Source organism: Nicotiana tabacum, chromosome 17 (assembly GCF_000715075.1).
Source record: "Nicotiana tabacum cultivar K326 chromosome 17, ASM71507v2, whole genome shotgun sequence".
Taxonomy (NCBI): Eukaryota; Viridiplantae; Streptophyta; class Magnoliopsida; order Solanales; family Solanaceae; genus Nicotiana; species Nicotiana tabacum.
This window is the reverse complement of record NC_134096.1, coordinates 64,840,430-64,864,102: the sequence shown is the minus strand read 5'-3', so window position 1 is coordinate 64,864,102 and position 23,673 is coordinate 64,840,430.

Here is a 23,673-nt window from a genome sequence, read left to right as displayed (position 1 = left end):
CATTGGTCTCGTCATTAAGGATTCGGCCCCGTAGAACAACGAAAACTGAGTAGCCCCGGTACTAGACTTCGAGGTCGTACAATATGCCTACAGGACTTCGGGCAAGATTTTCTTCCATTTCCCTTTGGCTTTGGTCAACCTCTTCTTTATGTTTTGAAGTATAGTCTTGTTTGTTGATCCCGCCTATCCATTACCACTAGGGTGGCAAGGTGTTGATAGTATCTTCTTAATCTTGTGATCTTCGAAAAATTAATTTACCTTGTTGCCGATGAATTGTTTCCCATTATCGCACACGACTTCGGCCGGTATCCCAAATCGACATATTATGTGGTCCCGGATGAAGTCAATGACTTCTCTCTCCCGGACCTTTTCAAATGCTTGAGCCTCGACCCATTTGAAAAAATAATCGGTCATGAATAGTATGAATTGAGCTTTACCGGGTGCCCACGGTAGGGGACCGAAGATTTCCATTCCCCACTTCATAAACGGCCACAAGGACTGGACCGAGTGGAGTAGCTCTCCTGGTTGATGGATCATCAGTGTGTGTCTCTGGCAATAATCGCATTTTCATACAAAGTCCTTTGCATCTTTCTCCATTTCAGTACAATAATAGTTGGCCCTGATTAATTTTCGAACCAAAGATTCTGCCCCCAAATGGTTCCCGAAAGTGCCTTCATGAACTTCTCTCAAGGCGTATTCGGTATCTCCCGGTCCCAAACATCTAGCTAGCGGGCCATCGACGTTCTCCTGAACAATGCCCCTTCGACCAAGCTAAATCTGGCAGCCTTGGTACGCAGGGCTCTCGATTCTTTGGGATCTGAGGGCAATTTCCTAGTCTTAAAGTAGTCTATGCACTTGTTCCTCCAATCCCATGTTAAACTCGTTGAGTTTACTTCAGCGTGACCTTCTTTTATCACCGACTTCATGAGTTGTACGACTGTTCTCAAACTGAATTCATCATCATCAATCGATGATCCCAAGTTAGCCAGAGCATCGACCTCGTTGTTCTGATCTCAGGGCACGTATTGTAGGGTCCATTCCTTAAATTGATGCAGCATTAACTGTAATTTATCTAAATACCTTCGCATTCATTTCTCTTTCTCTTCAAACGTCCCATTGACTTGATTTACCAAGATGAGGGAGTCACACTTAGCTTCGATCACCTCATCCCCAAGGCTTTTAGCCAATTCGAAACCCGCACTCATGGCCTCATACTCAGCCTCGTTGTTAGTCAATTTTACAATTCTAATAGACTGTCTAACTATATTCCCCGTAGGTGGTTTCAGCACTATGCTGAGCTCGGACCCCTTCGCGTTCGAGGCACCGACCATAAAAAGGGTCTAAATTACCAAGGTAGTACCCTAGGTTAGCAATAATTCCCATTCTACTTCGGGCACTAAGGCCGATGTAAAGTCGGCCACGAAGTCTACCAAAATTTGAGATTTTATGGCGGTTCAGGATCGATACTCGATATCGTACCCGCTGATTTCAATGGCCCATTTAGCCAATTGGCCCGAGAGCTCGGGTTTGTGCATGATGTTCCTCAGCGGGTAAGAGGTTATGACATATATGTGGTGGCATTGAAAGTACGATTTTAATACTCTGAAGGCGCTTAGCAAAGCGAGCGCCAATATTTTCAGGTGAGGATACCTTATTTCGGCCTCGCCTAGAGTTCTACTGACATACTAAATAGGAAATTGCATACCTTCCTCTTCTCATACTAAGACTCCACTTACCCGCCACCTCGAAAACTGCCAAGTAAAGGTACAATTGTTCATCCGCCTTCGGAGTGTGGAGCAGGGGCGGACTCGAAAGGTACTGTTTGATTTCTTCCAAAGCTTGTTGGCATTTCAGGGTCCAAAAAAAGTTATTCTTCTTCTTCAACAGTGAGAAGAATCGATGGATTTTGTCTGATGACCTTGATATGAACAGGCCTAGGGCAGCTATACGCCCGGTCAGCCTTTGAACGGCCTTGACATTGTCCACCACGTTGATATCTTGTATGGCTTTGATTTTATCAGGATTGATCTTGATCCCTCGATTGGATATCATGAACCCGAGGAATTTTCTGGATCAGACCCTGAATGCGCACTTTTTCGGGTCTAGCTTCATATTGACTAACATGTCGTCAATATAAACTTTCATTGATTTTCCTATCTGTTCTTCGAACATCCAGTTTACTAGGCATTGATAGGTAGAACCGACGTTCTTTAATCCTAAGGGCATCATTGATCGCTCGGGTCCATCCAAATTTGGTTGTACCCGGAATAGGCATCGAGAAAGCTGAGTATCTCATGACCAGCCGTCACGACGATCATCCGATAGATGTTAGGCAAAGGAAAAGAATCCTTAGGGCATGCCTTGTTCAGATCTTTATAATCCACACACATTTTTAGCTTATTTCCTTTTTTAGGTACTACCACTACGTTACCTAACTAGTCCCGGTATTTAACTTCCCGAATGGACCCTATTATAAGGAGTTTAGATACCTCGTCCTTGATGAATGTATGCTTGACCTCGGACTATGGTCTCCTATTCTGCTTGACCGGATGGAACTTCAGGTCCAAAGTCAGCTTATGAGTGGTTACTTTTGGTGGGATCCTTGTCATGTCAAGACGAGACCAAGTGAAACAATCCATGTTAGCTATAAGAAATTCAATAAGTTTTCTCCTGAGCTCAGGAGTTAATCTCATGCCCATGTATACCTTCTAATCAGGTAAATGTTCGATCAATATGACTTGCTCCAGGTTCTCGACGGTTGATTTGGTGGCATCGGAGTCATCAAGGGCAATGAACGATCTAGGAACTTCGTAATCGTCCTCCTCGTCTACTCATTGCTCTTATGGTTCGGTCGGGACCGGTGTCGGTGATTGCTATTTACTTTTATCCTTCCTGATCCACTCTGTGTTCTTTGATGTCTTGACCACAGGTACCGGGATCAACTCGTCGATTGCAAATATTTTCTTTGCGGCCGGCTGCTCTCCATAGATTGTCTTGAATCCTCCCGGTGTAGGGAACTTCAGTTCCTGGTGTAAGGTTGAGGGTACCGCGCTCATGTCATGAACCCATGGCCTTTCGAATAGGGCGTTGTACCTCATGTCCCCTTTGATCACGTAGAATTTTGTATCTTGGATCGTCCCGGCAGTGTTCACTGGCAGGGTTATTTCTCCTTTAGTAGTTTTGCATTCCATGTTAAACGCGTTCAATACTCGGACCGCCGGCACTATTTGGTCTTATAACCCCAACTGCTCTATGACCCTCTTTCTGATGATGTTGGCCGAGCTACCTGGATCAATCAACACATGTTTAACTCGAGATTTATTGATTAATGCGGATATTACAAGTGCATCATTATGGGGTTGTATGATGCCCTCAACATCTTCTTTTCCCTTGTGATGGATACTTTAGTGCGCTTTATCATTGACCCTTAGGGGACGTCGACCCCTCCAATGAGAATGTTGATGACGTGCTGAGGTTCTTCTTGCTCAGTCTGTTTGTTGGAGTCCCTGTTCCTGAAGTGATTTTTGGATCGATCACTCAGAAATTCTCGGAGGTGCATGTTATTAAACAACCGGGCAACTTATTCTCTCAATTGTCGGCAGTCCTTGGTCCTGTGGCCATGAGTGCCATGATACTTACACATTAGGTTAGGGTCTCTCTGGGGAGGGTGGGACTGTAACGGTCGAGGCCACTTGGTCTCCTTGATGTGCCCAATGGCTGATATGATGCTGGCTGCATCAACATTGAAGTTATACTCTGATAATCTTGGTGCTTCCCTTCCCCCGAGCGGCCTGTCGAAGCCATTTTTGATCATCAGACCTCGGCTATTGGGTCCTCGACCGCTTTTCTTTTCATTCCTTGTAGAGTTTCTTCTTGACCCATTTTCCCTTCGATCTGCGTTGTATGGTTGGTACCGGTCTCGGAACGACCTTGATTCATGATCGACGACTCTCCTAGGCCTGTCGTTGGTTTTGATGGGATAAAAGGACCCAGAAGGGGCCCCGAGTTGGTCATCCTCGACTCTGATTTTTGACTGGTACCTGTTGTGGACATCGGCTCAAGTTACCGCCGGGTATTCTACCAAATTTTGTTTTAATTGCTGAGAAGTCAAGGAGCTTCGTGGGTTAAGTCCTAGAGTGAATGCTAGAACGGCCCAACCATCCGTAACCAGAGTCAAGTCCATCTGTTCCATTTGAAACCTTAATACCAACTCTTTGAGCACTCGTTGTCTCTTTGCTTAACCTTGAAAAGGTCCTATTTTCTGGTCTCGACCTTGACGGCCCTAACATGAGCCTTTACAAAAGCATCTGCAAGCATAGAGGGAGAGTCGATGGAATCTGGGGGTAAGTTGTGGTACTATATCATTTCTCCTTTTGGCAGAGTTTCCCCGAACCTCTTTATAACACTGACTCAATTTCATCGTCTTCCAAGTCATTGTCTTTGATGGCGCATGTGTAGGAGGTCACATGCTCATTCGGATCCGAGGTTTTGTTATATTTTGGAATATCAGGCATACGAAACCTCTTCAGGATTGGCTTTGGTTCCGCACTCGGAGGGAAAGGCTTTTGGACAAATTTCTTGAAATCCGAACCTTTCAATGTCGGGGGTGCTCCTGGGATTTGATCGAACCTGGAATTGTATGTCTCCTCCTTCTTGTTGTTTGCCTCAATTTTCTTTTAAACTGATTCCACATATTTCGTTAATGCTTTAAGCATTTTCATTACTTCAGGATTGACACCGGACTCAGCTTTACCCGGTCTTTTAGTGATCTGCTCATTTCTTTGGGTATTTTCCCGGGATGGTTCGGACTAAACTCTGCTGGGGGCATGGCTTTGATTTTGCAGTTGTGCTATCGCCACTTGTTGAGCCTGCAACATTTCAAAGATTAATCGTAAGCTGACCCTGTCACCTTCACCTTCGGGCACTCCTCGAGCCGTTGGATCGGGCTCCTCCGCGAACGCTGTTCTCGGGATCAGTAGGCAGGTCGGCATCTATGGCCACCTGCGAGTTAGAATCGACTGAGTTTGCAACTAGGACTCTGTTGGGATCAGCAGGGGGCACCTCGTCACTAGGCAACAGATTGTTGTTTTCGCCATGATGGCCAGATTCAGCCTCAACGTTTAAGTGAGTAGACTGAGAATTTGACATTTGTAGGCTGACTTGAAATTGAGACCTTAAAGAACAAGTGTAAAATAGAGTGTGTTATGGATATTTGTATCAAACCACCACTATTATCCTTAGCCCAACGGTGGGTGCCAAACAATATATCCTTAAATGGATAACAATTAAATTTGTACATAGTTTTAAGGATATGTGGATTGATTCAATACAAGTAATCAAGAATGTTATATTGACGAGTTAAAGATAAAATAAATAACCAAACTAGTTATGACGTTAAGGTCGGGCTCAGACTTAAGCTGAACAATAATTTTATCCTCGACCGGACCCTCGATTCGGAGCCAAATGTATATGAAGAACTACGATTAAAATAAGAACTTTTCAATATCTAGAAAGCACATAAATAAGTTTGCATTGCCTTTATATGCGTGTTACAATGTGTCTATTGAAAAAAAAGCTTCTCGTTTATATAGTAGGAGAGTTTCATCTCTCGTACAATTCTAAAAAGGTAAAAATCCTCTTTTCTCGCCAATTACTGAAATGCTACCGACATCGGGCGAGATTCGCGCCATGATAACCGGTTGGGTGCGGATGTCACGACCCTCTAGTAGTCGTGTACAACCATTTGTAGTATTTTCCGAGGTCTTGAAGCTCATTTTGGGTTCAGGGAGTGTTGTCTTATCAGGTCCGGTGGCGAGTTCCTCGTCCCAGCCTCGATCCAAAGAGTTCCCAGCTTCAGTCTCGATCTTATACATTCGTACTCTTACTTCGTTTGGCTTATCGGGAAGTCAGGGTGTGCGCTAACCCCGAGTTCACCCGTATATAATACTATTTAGGTATACAGTTCATTCTAATGGTATACTGTTATAGTATACTATATAATGTAACAGTATACTATTACAATTTGGTCCTTTAAGAATATTTTGAAATTTTCATTGAGTTCATTTTCAACTTTTCAACGGAGTTATCATATTTTTCCAATTTCTTTCTTAAACAAAAATATTTAGTCTGAAATATTTGATTGGAGGTTGTGGTTAAAATGTAAGTCAATTTGGTGAAAATTCTAGAGTAGATTTTTGAAATTTAGGTTGAAATTGAGTTGAACTAATGAAAAAACGACTATTTTGTACTATACCAAAATAATATCTATATACCATTTTGGTATATATATTTAACTCAATAGTGTATAATTTATTTCAACAGTATGCTATTAGAGTATATGGTATATGTCACGACCCAAACTCCCTCCGTATAACATCGTGACGGCACCTAGTCTCTACGACTAGGCAAGCCTAAAAAATTGCGGAAAATAACAAAACGAAAGTAAAACTTGGCAACTAACAGCAATGGATAACTGAATAACTAGTAACATTGTCGCTCGACATGTACAATAACCAATACTCTATAAATACACAATTTTCCCAAAACCCGGAACATCGTAAGTCACAAGCTACAGAAGGAAAATAGCATCTCTATACACCAGAGTCTAATAAACGGAATACAGGAAGTGTTTGACATAGGGGAGAATAGAGGGGGACTCCTAGGTCTACAGACGCGGTAGATGTACCTTGAAGTCTCCGTACAGCAGCAAGCACTCTCAGCTAATAGTGGGGCTGATAAGAAGCACCTGGATCTGCACATAAAGAATATGTGCAGAAGAGTATCATGAGTACACCAAAACGGTACCCAGTAAGTGCCAAGCCTAACCTCGGTCGAGTAGTGACGAGGTCAGGTCAGGACCGCTGGTATATAATAAATAAAACAGGGGAATATAACAGTATATTAAGAGACTGGAATTTAACAAAAGGAAAACACAGCAAAAATAATAGTACAACACAGGGGTAAACAGCAGGGGATCTCCCGAGATACCGTCTCGTAGTCCTGAAGTAAAGAAGCAAAGAGATCTTCCGAGGTACCGCCTTGTAGTCTCAAAAGTAAATATGCAGGGAGAACTCCCGAGGTACCGCCTCATATTATCAAAAGTAAATTTGTAGGGAGAACTCCGGAGGAATCGCCTCGTAGTCTCAAAAGTAAACACATAGCTCAAACCGATAAATACGACAATTAACAGCAAGATTTCTACAGTTATACTGATAAAGAACAAGGAAAAGCAGGAAATCAACTACACATGCTTCACATAGTTCAAATAAGCAGTTAAAGCACGTAGACATGCGATATTAGACTAAACAGGATAACTACACATATTGGAATAGCTCAATTAAGAATGAAAACAGACTAATACTCATTTAAACAGTATAACTCAAATTAAAGGAAAAATAGGTTGCTACTCAGTAAAATAAATCGGGTTTTACAACAAATAGCCCATGTACGTACTCGTCACCTCACGTACACGACGCTCACATATCACAACAGTACCAAATCCTAAGGGGATTTCCCCCACACAAGGTTAGTCAAGCCATTTACCTCGAACCAAGCTCAATCAATCAGTGAGAATGCCTTTTCCACGAATATCTGACTCTGAATGGCCCAAATCTAGCCAAAATCAATTACATACCATAAATACAACTATAAGAAACTAATCTAATTAATGAAATCAAAGCTAAAGCAAGAAATTAGAAAATCGCCCCAAAAGGTCAACCCAGACCCACGTCTCGGAATCAGGTAGAAGTCACAAAATATGAACACGCATTCACTCATGAGTCCAACCATATAAGAATTACTCGAATCCAACCTCAATTCGCTTTTCATAACTCAAAATTTTAGTCTAGGAAGTTTATACCATTTTCCCCCAAATTTCCAACTCAAATCCCTAATTAGATGATGAAAATAGTAATAGATTCATGAAATATAGTCCAATACGATTTAGAATCACTTACCCCAAAAATTTCCTTGAAGAACCCTCGAAAAATTGCCTCACACCGAGCTTTCAAGGTCCTAAAATTGAAAATGGAAAACAAACCCTCGAACATGATCTTTTCTGCCCAGCGATTTCCACATCTGCGGACCTACTGTTGCACCTGCGATGCGCACTTGCGGAATTTCCCTCGCAGGTGCGAAAATAACTTAAGGGGGTTAGGTCCACATCTGCGATGAAGGGGCCGCACCTGCATGTGCGTCCATATGGAACCTGGTCCGCTTCTGCAGTCTCACTTCGCACCTGCATTCCTTTGGCGCATCTGCGGGCATCGCAGATGCGGAAAATTGCATTGCACCTGCGACCCCTGAGCACCTACCCCACTCCGCTTCTGCGATAGACCTTGCGCACATGCGATCCCGCACCTGCGATGTCCCCACTGCAGGTGCGAAACACCAGAAACCAGAAAACTTCAGCCTTTTGCCTAAGTCCAATTTCAATTCGTTAAGCATCCGAACTTCCAGTTTTTCCTTAAGTCCAAAATCCAATCCGTTGATCATCCGGAATCCACCCGAGGCCCCCGGGACCTCAACCAAATATACCAACGCATCCCCAATTATGATACGAACTTAGTCAAAGCCTCAAATCACGCTAAACAACATCAAAATTACAAATCAACGGCTAAAACCTTTATTTCAACTTTCCAACTTCCAAACTTCGTTGAACGCTCCCGAATTACACTTAAATATTTCGAAATGACGCCAAACTTTATGCACAAGTCACAAATCACGATACAAACCTATTTCAAGGCTCGGAACTCCAAACGGACAGCGATAACATCAAAATCCACTTCAAACTAAACGTATGAAATTCCAAAACTTCCAAAATGCCAACTTTCCATAATAAGCGTCGAAATGCTTCCGGACCACCCGATACTCAACTCGAACATACGCCCAAGTCCGAAATCATTATATGAACCTATTGAAACCTTCCAATCCTAATTTTGAAGTTGTTTGCTCAAAATTCAAACCTTAGCCAATTCATCCAACTTAAAGCTTCTGAAATTAGAATTTTTTTCTTCTGAATCAACTTCGAACTTCCCAAAATCCAATTCCGACCACACGTACAAGTCGTAATACATGAAGTGGAGTTACTCGAGGCCTCAAACCGTCGAACGACTCACTAGAGTTCAAAACAACCGATCGGGTCGTTACACGTTTACCATCCCTACTTTGAGTAAATGTTGTTTCAAGTCAGAGTTAACATGAAAGGGTTTGCACCAATCAAATGATAGTTGGGGTGAAGGATTGAAAGGTTAAGCTCTTAGTTTACGAATATAATATAAACTTGGCTCATTGTTTTAGTGAGAGATAATTGAAATCCCACAAGGGTGGTCATGGTTTTGACCTCATTTAAGCCGGGTGATTTTTTACGCATAAATTATATGTTCTCTATTTTTATCTACATTATAATACTTATAGTTATCTAGCGAGAACAATCGAATAACTGACTCCATCAGATGATTTTATAGATTGAGCAAGAAGCTAGACAATTTTGAGTTAGTGCAAAATTTGCAACAACCTAAGACCCTCTCTCTCTTATGTCATGTGACTATATTAAATAACAATCAATATTAGAGCATATTTCTCATACCCAGGCTAACACCTTGAGAGATCCAAACATGAGTGCATTATAACATATGCTTGAGGGACAGTCCACTATCCAACTACCTTTGTTCAATAGTCAACAGTATAGTTAATAGGGAATCTCTAAGGGATAATTTCTTGTAAGCTGAAAAGTATAAGTTGTGGAGATTGTTATAGATGGACCTTTGATTCCTATAAAAGATAATAAGGATAGAAAAAAGGTTCAAAAGATGTTGAACTTGATGTTGAAAAATTTAAGATCCTTGAGAAGAATGCTAAGACAATCAAGACACCTGGTTTAAATTTAGGACTCCTTACCCTGCTAAGGAAATTTGGGACTCCTTACAAACTGCTCATGAAAGACTAATCAAGTCAATCAGTCCAGAATTGACCTTCATATGAGGTAATATTTGTTTGTTATGGAGAAAAAGGAGTCAATAAAGGACATAAATACCATATTCACATGTATCACATATGAGCTCCAGTCACTTGAAAAAGTATTCACCTTTAAAGTGCTAATTAGTATATTAAGGATTTTGCCAACCTTTTGGGAAAGTAAAGTCGATGTCGACCAAGAAGCAAATAAGTTGGATAAGTTATCAATTAATGAATTTAAAAGCAATCCTGCACCTATTGGTATGATTCTTCGAGTTAACAAAGAACCAACTGACAAGGATCAAGATCTTGAAACGAAAACGTGGTTTGTGGGTCGATTTCAAGAAATAATGTATCTCAAGTTTTAAGACTCGGAATCTGATGATTCAAAAATGAGGTGAAAGTTGACGATCTGAACTATAAAAAGACTATGTACTCATTCAAAACAAGTAAATATTGATGTTGCACCACTTCAATGAAAGTTATGATTCTATGATATCAAAAGAATGAATTTAGATCAAAAAACATGTTCTTGAAAGATCAAGAAATAAACAAGTTCCTAAAGTCACCACGTGGAATCAATTAACGTGATAAAGAAACACCACACGCAATTGAAAATAAGATAAAGACTATTACCACCTTGCTTGGAACCAAAAACAAGGATAAAGAAGACAAAATAGAAAAAAATACTCTATTGTAAAACTAGGGCAAGCCTCAAAAACGTGGATTGCACTCTTCAAGGCAAGACAACCCTTTATATAGGCCTAGAGTCTCTTCTTTGATGGCTTAAAATTCGTATTCTAACAAGCAAATAAAACAACTAAAGACAAGATGTAAAATCCCCATTCTCCAAGGAAAAGAAACTAGAATCCTACTAAAAGGAAAATCCTAATTCTAAAAGGAATAAAATAAATCATATTTTAAGAAGGAAAGGGTCTTGGCTTCTTGAAATCAATCTTAGAATTTTTGAACTTGAAGACACGTCCACACACCTATTCGTGGGCAATAAGAACTTGTTTTTGGCATGCTACATAACAAAAGGCTAATATAGCTTCTTGATTTGCATCATCTATATTTAATTAGGAAGAATGCTCATGTTTAGAAAGAACCTAGAAAGGATGAAGTATGTCACGACCCAATTTCATAATAGGCTGTGATGGTTCCTAACGTCGCCGCTAGGCAAGCCAACTGTAAACTAGTCATGTGATTTCCCCTATTTAACAAATTATTTTCCAAGTAATTAAATTTTATTTAAATTAAAAAGGATTTAAGAATAACAAATCTAAAATAAATAACACGAAAGCAACTGTGTGCGATCATAATTATAGAATAAAACCAAAATCGCAAGTCTACTAATGTGTGCCAAGACCTGGTGTCACAAGTGTATGAGCATCTAGTAGAATATATAAAAGAATACTAGTCTACTGTCCGAAGTGAAGTAGACAGAAAAATACAATCAAAAGAAAGACTCTGGCTGTTGTAGAACGGACTCAGAAGGCAGCTCACCGTGAAGTCTCAAAGTGGTAATCAAGTGTGCGCGCTGGACTGATATCCAAATGCACCTGCCTCAGATCCTGCACATTTAAGTGCAATTGTGTAGCGTGAGTTCATAAACAACATGTATCCAGTAAGTATCCAGTCTAACCTCAAATAAGTAGTGACGAGAGGTCGACTTGGACACTTACTATGGTCTAACAATAATATGTTAAAATGTTACTTAAGCGTGGATTACATGAAGAATGTTGAAAACCCAATAACAGAAAATGGTAAATAATCCCTTCACCAATATTAAGTCCCAAATTTATTTATTATTTTTTATTTTTTTCATCATTTAACAATTTATATCTCAAGCCAACGAAGCAATATTAATTATAATCGGTTCCAAAGATTCATCATGCACTAATTATGCCGAGGTTGTACGGCCCGATCCAACATAATATTTAAACTGTGCACTGCCGAGGATCAAACGACACAAACCATAGATGCATCTATCTTCTACCGAGGCGTTCGGCCCGCTCCACAAATAGAAAATATTTTAAGGAAAACACAAATTCTCAATAACAAGCAAGTGTTCCATTCACAACTTCAAGTAAGTGAAATTTAATTCTTTTATCAGGTTTCAAAAGACTTAAGCAATTAAGTTAACAAGTAGGGTACAAACATTGTAAGTATAGCATGGTATGGGTCCTAGACTACCCGAACAATAGCATAATTAGTAGTTACGTACGGACTCTCGTCACCTCGTACGTACGTAGCCCCCCAAATAGAAGCACATTTTAATTCAATTCACCTATGGGGTTAATTCCCTCCTACAAGGTTAGAAAAGAGGCTTACCATATCTCAAGCCTACTCCCGATCCCAGATTTGTGCTCAAACCCTTAATTTGGTGCCAAAATGACTCGAAACTAGTCAACTGTCATATAAAATAGTCAATATAGGCTCAAAAGTTCATATTCTAACTATTAAAGTGATTTCCCAACCCCAATTGAAAATTCCCAAAATTTACCCCCGGGCCCACGTGCCCGGATTCCGAAAATTTTGAAACCAAAAATTATTACCCAAAACCTTATGAACTCAAATATATGACTTTCACTAAATTCCATAACCAATTTCGTGGTCAAATCCCATTTTTATCCAAAACCTAAGTTTTTCATCTAAACCCTTGATTTCACTAATTTTTACATGTTAATCTACCCATAATCTATGTACCTAACTCATATTGTGTAGAAATTATTTACCTCAAGTGCTAGGTGAAAACCCCCTTCCAAGAGCTCCAAAAATGGCCCAAGAGATGAAAGAAAATGAGCTAAATGGCCTAAGTCCCACATTTAATAAGTTGTGCACAGGCCTCAGATGTCGTATTTACGACATCTGGTTCGCAAATGCGAAATTCCATAACCAATTTCGTGGTCAAATTCCATTTTTATCCAAAACCTAGGTTTTTCATCTAAACCCCTGATTTCACTAATTTTTACATGTTAATCTACCCATAATCTATGTACCTAACTCATGTTGTTTAGAAATTATTTACCTCAAAGTGTTTGGTGAAAACCCCCTTCCAAGACCTCCAAAAATTGCCCAAGAGATGAAAGAAAATGAGCTAAATGGCCTAAATCCCGCATTTAATAAGTTGTGCACAGGCCTCAGATGTCGCATTTGCGACATCTGCTTTGAAAATGCGAAGGTCGCAAATGCGACAAACTCCTCGCAAATGCGAACCCTGGGCTTCCACTGCCAAGGTCGCAAATGCGACCAAAGTGTCGCAAATGCGAACACTGTCGAGGTCGCAAATGCGACCAAAGTGTCGCAAATGCGAACACTGCCCAGCTCAGTCTTCTTCTCAATTGTGAAGCCTTCCTCGCAAATGCGAAAAATTCTCGCATTTGCGAGACCTGCAACAGCTCCCCAGAAACACCAGAAAACTGAAGTTTTTCTCATCCTCCCGAACGTCCGAAACTCACCCAAGCCCTCGAGTCTCCACACCAAACACACACAAGTCTAACAATATCATATGAACTTGCTCGAGTGATCGAAATACTAAAATAACATCAAAAACCACGAATCATACGCCAAAACGCATGGATTAACTCTTGAACTCAAAAACTTCTAAAAATACTCCCGCACGTCTGATTCCTATCAAATCAACTCGGAATGACGCCAAATTTTGCGTGTAAATCTTAAATGACATTACGGACCTACTCCAACTTTCGGAACCAAAATCCTAACCCGATATCAAAAAGTCCACCCTCGGTCACATTTTCCAAAAACTTCAAATTTCTATTTTTCGCCAAATGACCTTAAAACGACTTACGGACCTCCAAATCCAATTTCGGATGCGCCCCTAAGTCCAGAATTACCATACGGAGCTATTTCCAGGCTCGGAATCCCAAATGGACATCTAAAATGTAAAGATCCACTTCAACCCAAACTTATGAAATTTACCCAAAATGCCAACTTTCACTATTAGGCGCTGAAATGCTCTAGGTCACCCAAAACCCGACCCGGGCATACGCCCAAGTCCAAAATCATTATATGAACCTATTGGAACTGTGAAATCCCAATTCCGAGGTCGTTTACTTAAAACGTTGACCTAAATCAAACTTAGCCTTTTAAGGCCAACTTAAGGAGCCAAGTGTTTCGATTTCAATCCGAACCCTTCCAAATCCTGAACTAACCATCCCCGCAAGTCATAAAATAGTAAAAGCACATACGAGGAATATTATTTAGGGGAACAGGGGTTCTAGAAAGCAAAACGACCGGTTGGGTCGTTACATTCTCCACCTCTTAAACAAATGTTTTATCCTCGAACGGGTTTAGAATCATACCTGGAGTGCTGAATAAGTGTGGATATCTGCTTCGCATGTCTTCCTCGGCCTCCCAAGTCACTTCCCTGAATGGTTGGCCCCTCTACTAGACTTTTACCGCAGAAATCTTCTTGGACCTCAACTGGCGAACCTGACTATCAACAATGGCAACCGGTTCCTCTTCATAACCCAAGCTCTTATCTAGCTGAATTGTGCTGAAGTCTAACACATGTGACAATTCGACATGATACCTTCGGAGCATAGACACGTGGAAAACCGGATGAACTCCCGATAGACTGGGAGGCAAGGCAAGCTCGTAAGCAACCACCCCAACTCGTCTCAACACCTCAAATGGGCCTATAAACCTTGGGCTCAACTTGCCCTTCTTCCCGAATCTCATGATTCCCTTCATCGGCGAAACCTCAAGAAAACTTTCTCACCTACCATAAATGATAAATCACGCACTTTTTGATCTGCGTAACTCTTCTGTCTGGACTGTGTTGTACGAAGTTGCTCCTGAATCAACTTTACCTTTTCTAAGGCATCCTTCACCAAATCAGTACCATATAACCTAGCCTCACCGGGCTCAAACCATCTGATGGGCGAACGGCATTGCCGACCATACAAAGCTTCAAATGGAGCCATCTCGATGCTGGATTGGTAACTATTGTTATAAACAAACTCGGCCAAAGGCAAGTAACGATCCCACTAACCTCTGAAGTCAATCACACATGCCTTGAGCATATCCACCAAAATCTGAATTGTCTGCTCTGACTGCCCGTCGGTCTGCGGATGAAAGGCTGTGCTGAGCTCTACACGGGTCCCCAATTCACTCTGTACTGCTCTCCAAAAATGTGAAGTAAACTGAGGGCCTCTATTTGATATGATAGAAATTGGCACACCGTGCAACCGAACTATCTCCTGAATATAAATCTGGGCCAACCTCTCTGAAGTATACATAGTCACAACCGGAATGATGTGTGCCAACTTGGTCAATCTGTCAACAATGACCCACACTGCATTGAACTTTCGCAAATTCCGCGGTAACCCCTCTACGAAATCCATAGTAATGCGCTCCCACTTCCACTCAGGTACGGTCATCTGCTGGAGTAGGCCACCTGGCCTCTGGTGCTCATACTTAACCTGCCGGCAATTTAGGCACCTAGTTACATACTCAACTATGTCTTTCTTCATCTGTCGCCACCAATAACGTTGCCTCAGGTCGCGATACATCTTCGTAGCACCTGGGTGAATGGAATATCAAGAACCATGTGCCTTCTCTAAAATCCTCTCCCTCAAGCCATTGACATTAGGAACACATAGACAACCCTGGAGTCGCAGAACACCATCATCGCCGATAGTAACCTCTTTGGCACCACCCTGTAGTACCGTCTCTCTGAGGAACAACATGTGTGGATCATCAAACTGTCGAGCATTGATCTACTCCAATAGTGAAGATTGGGCAACGACTCATGCAAGAACTCGGCTGGGCTCTGAAATATCCAACCTCACAAGTTTGTTAGCCAAGGACTGAATGTCCAAAGCTAGTGGCCGCTCCTCTTCTGAAATAAAGGCCAAGCTACCCATACTCTTTGCCTTTCTGCTCAAGGCATCTGTGACTATATTCGCCTTGCCCGGATGATAAAGGATGGTGATGTTATAATCCTTCAGTAACTCAAGCCATCTGCGCTGCCTCAAATTGAGATCCCTTTATTTGAACAAATGCTGCAAGCTACGATGATCAGTGTAAAACTCACAGGACACCCCATAAAGATAATGCCTCCAGATCTTAAGAGCATGAACAATCACGGCCAACTCCAAATCATGCACAGGATAATTCTTCTCATGGGGCTTCAGCCGACGTGAAGCATATGCAATAACTCCCCCCTCCTACATCATTACACAACCTAAACCAACGCGTGAAATGTCGTAATACACAGTATACATCCCCGAACCGGAAGGCAACACTAGGACCGGTGTTGTAGTCAAAGCTGTCTTGAGCTTTTGGAAGCTCGCCTCACAATCATCGGACCAATGGAATGGAGTAGTCTTTTGGGTCTATCTAGTCAAAGGTGCTACAATATATGAGAAGCCCTCCACAAATCGGCGATAATAACCTGCTAACCCCAAGAAGCTCCTGATCTCAGTCAACGTAGTAGGACGAGGCCAACTCTGAACTGCCTCAATCTTCTTGGGATCCACCTTAATACCCTCGCCTGATACAACATGCCCCAAGAATGATACAAAATCTAGCCAAAACTCACACTTGGAGAACTTAGCATATAGCTTCTGTTCCTGCAAAGTCTGAAGCACCACTCTCAAATGATGCTTGTGTTCCTCCATGCTACGTGAGTAGATCAAAATGCCATCAATGAAGACAATGACAAACGAATCAATATATGGCCTGAACACCCTGTTCATCAAATCCATAAATACCGCAGGGGCATTAGTCAAGCCGAAGGACATCACTAGAAACTCATAATGGCCATATCTAGTACGGAAAGCGGTCTTCGGAACATCCGAGTCTCGAATCTTCAACTGATGGTACCCTAATCTCAAGTCGATCTTAGAGAACACCCTAGCACCCTGCAACTGGTCAAACAAATCATCAATATGCGGCAACGGGTACTTGTTCTTGATGGTAACCTTGTTCAACTGGCGGTAATCAATGCACATCTGCATAGTCCCATCTTTCTTCTTCACAAATAAAACTGGTGCACCCCAAGGAGATATACTTGGTCTGACGAACCCCTTTGCTAGCAACTCCTCAAGTTGTTCCTTCAAATCATTCAACTCTTTCGGAGCCATACGTTATGGTGGGATAGATATAGGCTGGGTACCTGGAGCCAAGTCGATATAGAAATCGACATCACGATCTGGTGGCATGCCTGGAAGATCAGAAAGAAACACATCGGAGAACTCCCGGACTACTGGCACCGAATCAATCACCGGAGTCTCTGCGGTAGTATCCCGAACATAAGCTAGATAAGCCAAACAACCCTTCTCAACCATATGACGAGCCTTCAGAGAAGTGATAACCCGACTAGACGAACCATTCCACTCCAATCTAGGCAACTCTGGCATCGCCAAGGTAACAGTCTTGGCATGGCAATCAAGGATGGCGTGATATGAGGACAACCAGTCCATGCCCAGGATGACCTCAAAGTCAGTCATATCAAGCAGCAAAAGATTTGCTCTAGTCTCGTATCCACAGAATGTGACCACACAGGACCGATAGATCCGATCCACAACAACAGAATCGCCTACAAGAGTGGACACATAAACATGAGTGCCCAAGGACTCACGAGGAATATCCAAAAAAATGAGCAAACATCGATGAAACATATGAATAGGTAGATCCCGGATCAAATAGTACTGAAACATCCCTACCGTAGATAGAAATAATACATGTGATCACGGCATCTGAGGCCACTGCATCTGGTCTGGCCGGAAAAGCATAAAACCTAGCTGGGGCACCGACTAGCTGGCCTCTACCTGTCTGGGTTGCAGCTGGTTGTCCTCCACCTACCTCACCTCTACCTCTAGGACGGCCCCTACCCGCCTATCCTTTGCCTCTGGCGGCCGGACAACTAGTGCTGTAATCATGGGTTGCAGCCCTACTGCCCTATCTTGCCCCGGAGCCTGGGGTAGAATCTCCGCACATGACTGAAATCCCAGCACTCAAAACAACCTCTCGGTACGGTGATCCGTTGCCCTGAAGTCTAACCCTGATGGCCTAAATACCCACTGGAAGAACCCCGAATAGCTGGTGGGCGGTATGAACTCTCCGGCATGGCGCTAAAGTAGGCACTAGAAGAACCTTGATAGCCTGAGTACCCACTGGAAGGACCCTGAATAGCTGGTGGGCGGTAAGAACTCTCCGGCATGGCACTGAAATAGGGTCTCATTGGAGCACCCCGAGAAGGTGGTGGTGCTGGATATGTGGGCTTACTAGGCTAACCCCTCCCAAACTGGCCTCGGCCCCCTGTCGGGGTACCTCTATACTCCCCAAAATAATGGACCCTCTTGTCCCTCTGCATCTGTTCTCTACCTCTCTGATGGTAACCCTCAATCCTCCAAGCTATCTCCACTACTAGCACATAAGAAGTCCCCATCTCAACCTCCCGGACCATAGTAGCCTGAATACCTGAGTGCAACCCCCCAACAAACCTCCACACTCGCTCTGCCTCAATAGGAAGTATCATAAGTGCATGGCAAGATAACTCAGAGAATCTCGCCTCATAATCGGTCACTGACATCTAACCCTACTGGAGTCTCAAATTGAAACCACAACTCTTCCCTATGAGAGGGTGGAATATACCTGTCCAAGAATAGGCGTGTAAACTGGTCCCAAGTCATGGAAGGAGAACCTATTGGCCTGCCAAGAAGATAAGACTGTCACCACCTACGGGCCCTGCCCTCCAGCTGGAAAGTAGTGAAATCCACCCCGTGGGACTCCAATATCCTCATGTTGTGCAGTATGTCCCTGCACCGATCAATGAAGTCATGTGGATCCTCATGTCGCTCACCCCCGAAGACAGGAGGGTGTAGCCTAGTCCATCTATACAATAACTTCTACGGCTCGCCGGCCGCAGCTGGTCTAGGCTTAGGTGCAGCTGCGGCAACTGGCTGGGCTCCGCCTATGGGTAGTGTGCCCGGGGTCTGATATACGGCAGCTGCATGTCCTGGAGCATGAGCAGTAGGGGCTCTCCCTCCCGCCTAAGATATGGTTGGGTCTGCTGGAAATAAACTAGTCTTGGTCATTGAATCCATGAACCGTAGCATATGGCCCATGACCTCCTGAAAGCCCGGTGCTAACATAAAATCGACTGGGGCTAGCTCTGTGGCGGGCACTTTGCCCTGCTCCTCAATAATGGGATCCTCCACTGGATCCGCTGGTGGTGCAATTGGGGCAACTCTGGGACGTCCTCGTCCCCTACCTCGGGTCGGTTCCCTCCCCTGGCCTCTGCCTCAGCCTCTAGCAACAAGGGGAGCAGCCCCTCGCGGGTCTGGAACGTCTATCGTGCGCGTTCTCACCATCTGTGAGAGAATAAGAGGAAGAAACTTAGTACACAATCAACTACATGATAGGAGATGAATTAATAGTAGTTTCCTAACACCCTATAGCCTATCGAAGATAAGTACGGACGTCTCCGCACTGATCCGCAAGACTCTATTAGGCTTGCTCATAACTTGTGAGACCTACGTGAACCTAGTGCTCTAATACCATGTTGTCACGACCCAATTTCATAATAAGCTATGATGGCGCCTAACGCCGCCACTAGGCAAGCCAACTGTAAACTAGTCACGTGATTTCATCTTTTTACGGACGTCACCTCGTGCGTACGTAGCCCCCCAAATAGAAGTACATTTTAATTCAATTTATCTATGGGGTTAATTCCCTCTTACAAGGTTAGAAAAGAGACTTACCTTATCTCAAGCCTACTCCCGATCCAAGATTTGTGCTCAAACCCTCAATTTGGTGCCAAAATAACTCGAAACTAGTCAATTGTCATATAAAATAGTCAATATAGGCTCAAACATTCATATTCTAACTATTAAAGCGAGTTCCCAACCCCAATTGAAAATTCCCAAAATTCACCCCCGGGCCCACGTGCCCAGATTTCAAAAAATTTAGAAAACAATTGTTACCCATAACCTCATGAACTCAAATATATGATTTTCACTAAATTCCATAACTAATTTCGTGATCAAATCTCGTTTTTATCAAAAATCTAGGTTTTTCATCTAAACCCTTGATATCACTAATTTTTACATGTTAATCTACCTATAATCTATGTATCTAACTCATGTTGTGTAGAAATTACTTACCTTAAAGTGCTAGGTGAAAAACCCCTTCCAAGAGCTCCAAAAATTGCCTAAGAGATGAAAGAAAATGAGCTAAATGGCCTAAGTCCCACATTTAATAAGATGTGCACAGGCCTCAGATGTCGCAAATGCGAAGGTCGCAAATGCAACAAACTCCTTGCAAATGCGAACCATGGGCTTCCACTGCCAAGGTCACAAATGCGAACACTGTCAAGGTCGCAAATGCGACCAAAGTGTCGTAAATGCGAACACTACCCAGCTCAAGCTTCTTCGCAATTGCGAAGCCTTCCTTGCAAATGCGAGGTTCGTAAATGCGAACAAATTCTCGCATTTGCAAGACCTGCAACAGCTGCCAAGAAACACCAGAAAACTGAAGCTTTTCCTATCCTCCCGAATGTCCGAAACTCACCCGAGCCCTCGAGGCTCCACACCAAATACAGACACAAGTCTAAAATATCATACGAACTTGCTCGAGCGATCCAAATACTGAAATAACATCAAAAACCACGAATCAGACGCCAAAACACATGGATTAACTCTTGAACTCAAAAACTTCTAAAAATACTCACGCGCGTCCGATTCCTATCAAATCAACTCGGAATGACGCCAAATTTTGCGTGCAAGTCTTAAATGACATTACGGACCTACTCCAACTTCCGAAACCAAAATCCGAACCTGATATCAAAAAGTCCACCCTCAGTCAAACTTTCCAAAAACCTCAAATTTCAATTTTTCGCCAAATGACCCCGAAACAACCTACGGACCTCCAAATCCAAATCCGGACGCGCCCCTAACTCCAGAATCACCATACGGAGCTATTCCCAGGTTCGGAATCCCAAATGGATGTATAAAATGTAAAGATCCACTTCAACCCAAACTTATGATATTCACCCAAAATGCCAACTTCCACTATTAGGCGCCGAAACGCTCCCGGGTCATCCAAAACATGACCCGAGCATACGCCCAAGTCCAAAATCATCATACGAACCTATTAGAACCGTGAAATCCTGATTCCGAGGTCGTTTACTCAAAATATTGACCGAAGTCAAACTTAGCCTTTTAAGGCCAACTTAAGGAGCCAAGTGTTCTGATTTCAATCTGAACCCTTCCAAATCCCGAACTAACCATCCCCGCAAGTCATAAAATAGTAAAAGCACGTACGGGAAGTATTATTTAAGGGAACGGGATTCTAGAAAGAAAAACAACTGGTTGGGTCGTTAGAAAGTATTTGTCACGAGCGACTACGAACAAGATTACAATTTCAGTCTGAGAAAAGATACATCATCTATTCGAAATTTACAGAAATAGAAATGTAAATCCTAAACTACCGAAAATAATTGGTAGCTGGTATCTGGAGTGTGGGTACGTCTTCAATGCAAGGCTCCGTCTTTCACAGCTACAAAGGTCCAAGATATGCATGCAAGGTGCAGAAGTGTAGTGTCACGACCCAAAATCCACTATAGGTCATGATGGCGCCTAACATCGCCGTCACGCAAGCCAACGCTGATTTACAAATTTAATTACTCATTTTAGTATTTCAATCATAATTTTCCTTAACTAAACAGTAAAATTCGAATTTACAGAGTAAATGAAAAATATTTACACGAACCACAATAATGAATAACTTGAAGGAACCCCCAAAACCAGGTGTCATAAGTGCATGAGCCTTTTCTAAGGAGTACAATAATAATACAATATTTGTCCTGAAAGTAATAAGACAGAAAAAAATAAATATTACAATGGAGACTCGGTGGATTGCGATGCATAGCCTAGAATGCAGCTCACATAAAGTCTCCTCAACAGGTGCGCCTACGTGCCAAGGTGATCATCAATGAACTGTCAGATCCTGCACATTTAGTGCAGAAGTGCAGCATGAGTACGTAAATCAACGCGTACCCAGTAAGTATATAGCCTAACCCCGGAGAAGTAGTGACGAGGGGTCGACATCGACACTTACTAAAGGTACAATAAAGCAATATAATAAAACATAAGTAGATATGAGGCATACGGCAATGATGGGATAAATCTGTAAGTTACGAAATCTTCCAATTACTTCTTTTAAAGCAAGAATTTCTAAATCTTGTATTCTACATTAGCAGCTTAGAAAATGCCATGTGTCATTATCAAATAAATAAGGAATACCATAAAATGTCGGGCATCATTGGAAGGTTTATCTCGTGAACATTCGGACTACTAGCGATATAACGCACGATTCCGCCGAGGTCGTTCGGCCTAATCCAGAATAACGTGTACACTACCGAGGGACATGCGGCACGATCCATAGATGCATCTATATACTGTCGAGGTGTTCGGCCCACTCCACAAGAAAAGGAAGGAAGTTATCAAATTACGAGACACGTATTTACAATACCGTATATGGGTACAAAATGAATATAATCTTTACCGTTTCTCAAATAACTCGCCCACAACTCAAAGTGTTAATGCTTTGCCTAGTATACATATATTTATTTCTAAATCAATTTCATTTATAACTTCAATTAATTAAGCCAGCAACATGAGTTCAAATAATTCAAACATTACCAAAATAGGATCCTACGTCTACCCGGACATAAACATGCTTTATCTATATAGACTCTCATCACCTCGTGCGTACGTAGCACCCACTACTAGTTTTACATAACAATAAATATCACCTAGGGATAGTTTCCCCCTCACACGGTTAGACAGGAGACTTACCTCGCTCCGAAGTTCCATAATCGGTTCCGAGGTCTCTCTAACACCTCAAACCAAAGCTCGTCGATCCAAATCTATTCAAACAACGTGCAAACCAGTCAAAATATATTCTAATACCCATAATTAATCAATTTAAACAATTCCCAACTCCGCTCGAAAAGTCGATGAAGACAACTCTCGTCCCGCGTGCCCGGATTTCGAAATTTTTTAAGATAAACCTTACCCATAACACCACAAACTCAAATATATAATTTATTCTCAATTCCACGTCCAGTTTCGTGGTCAAAATCCAAAAATACTAAATTTTAGGTTTTCTACCAAAAACCCCACAATTTCTACTAATTTCCATGTTTAAATCCTTATACATACCATGTATTTAACTTATAATAGGTAGGAATCACTTACCTTGTGTTGCTTGATGAAAATCTCCCTTTGAAGATCTCCAAAATCACCCCAACCAAGTGAAAATGAAAGAAAATGACCAAATCTCGTTTCTTATCAAACCTTCACTGCCCAGCGACCTCTCGCACTTGCGGCCACTTGACCGCTTCTGCGGTTCTGCAGATGCGGACAAAATACTATTGTTGCGGTCCCCCTTCAGCCCTTGGCCTTCGCATCTGCGGACCAGACTCTACTTCTGTGGAGTCGCACCTGCGACCAAGAATCCGCTTTTGCGGTCTCGCGGGTGCGGCACAAACCTCGCACCTGCGCCTCCAGATTGCCTCACTCCTTACCGCTTCTGCGACCCCTAGGTCGCTTCTGCGGTCACGCAGGTATGGAATTCCTTCACACTTGTGGCCTCTTCCTATCTCCCTTCTAGCTGCTTCTGCGGTCCACTGCCTCGCTTCTGCGATGAAGCTTCCGCATAAGCGGTTGCACCAGCAACCAGAAT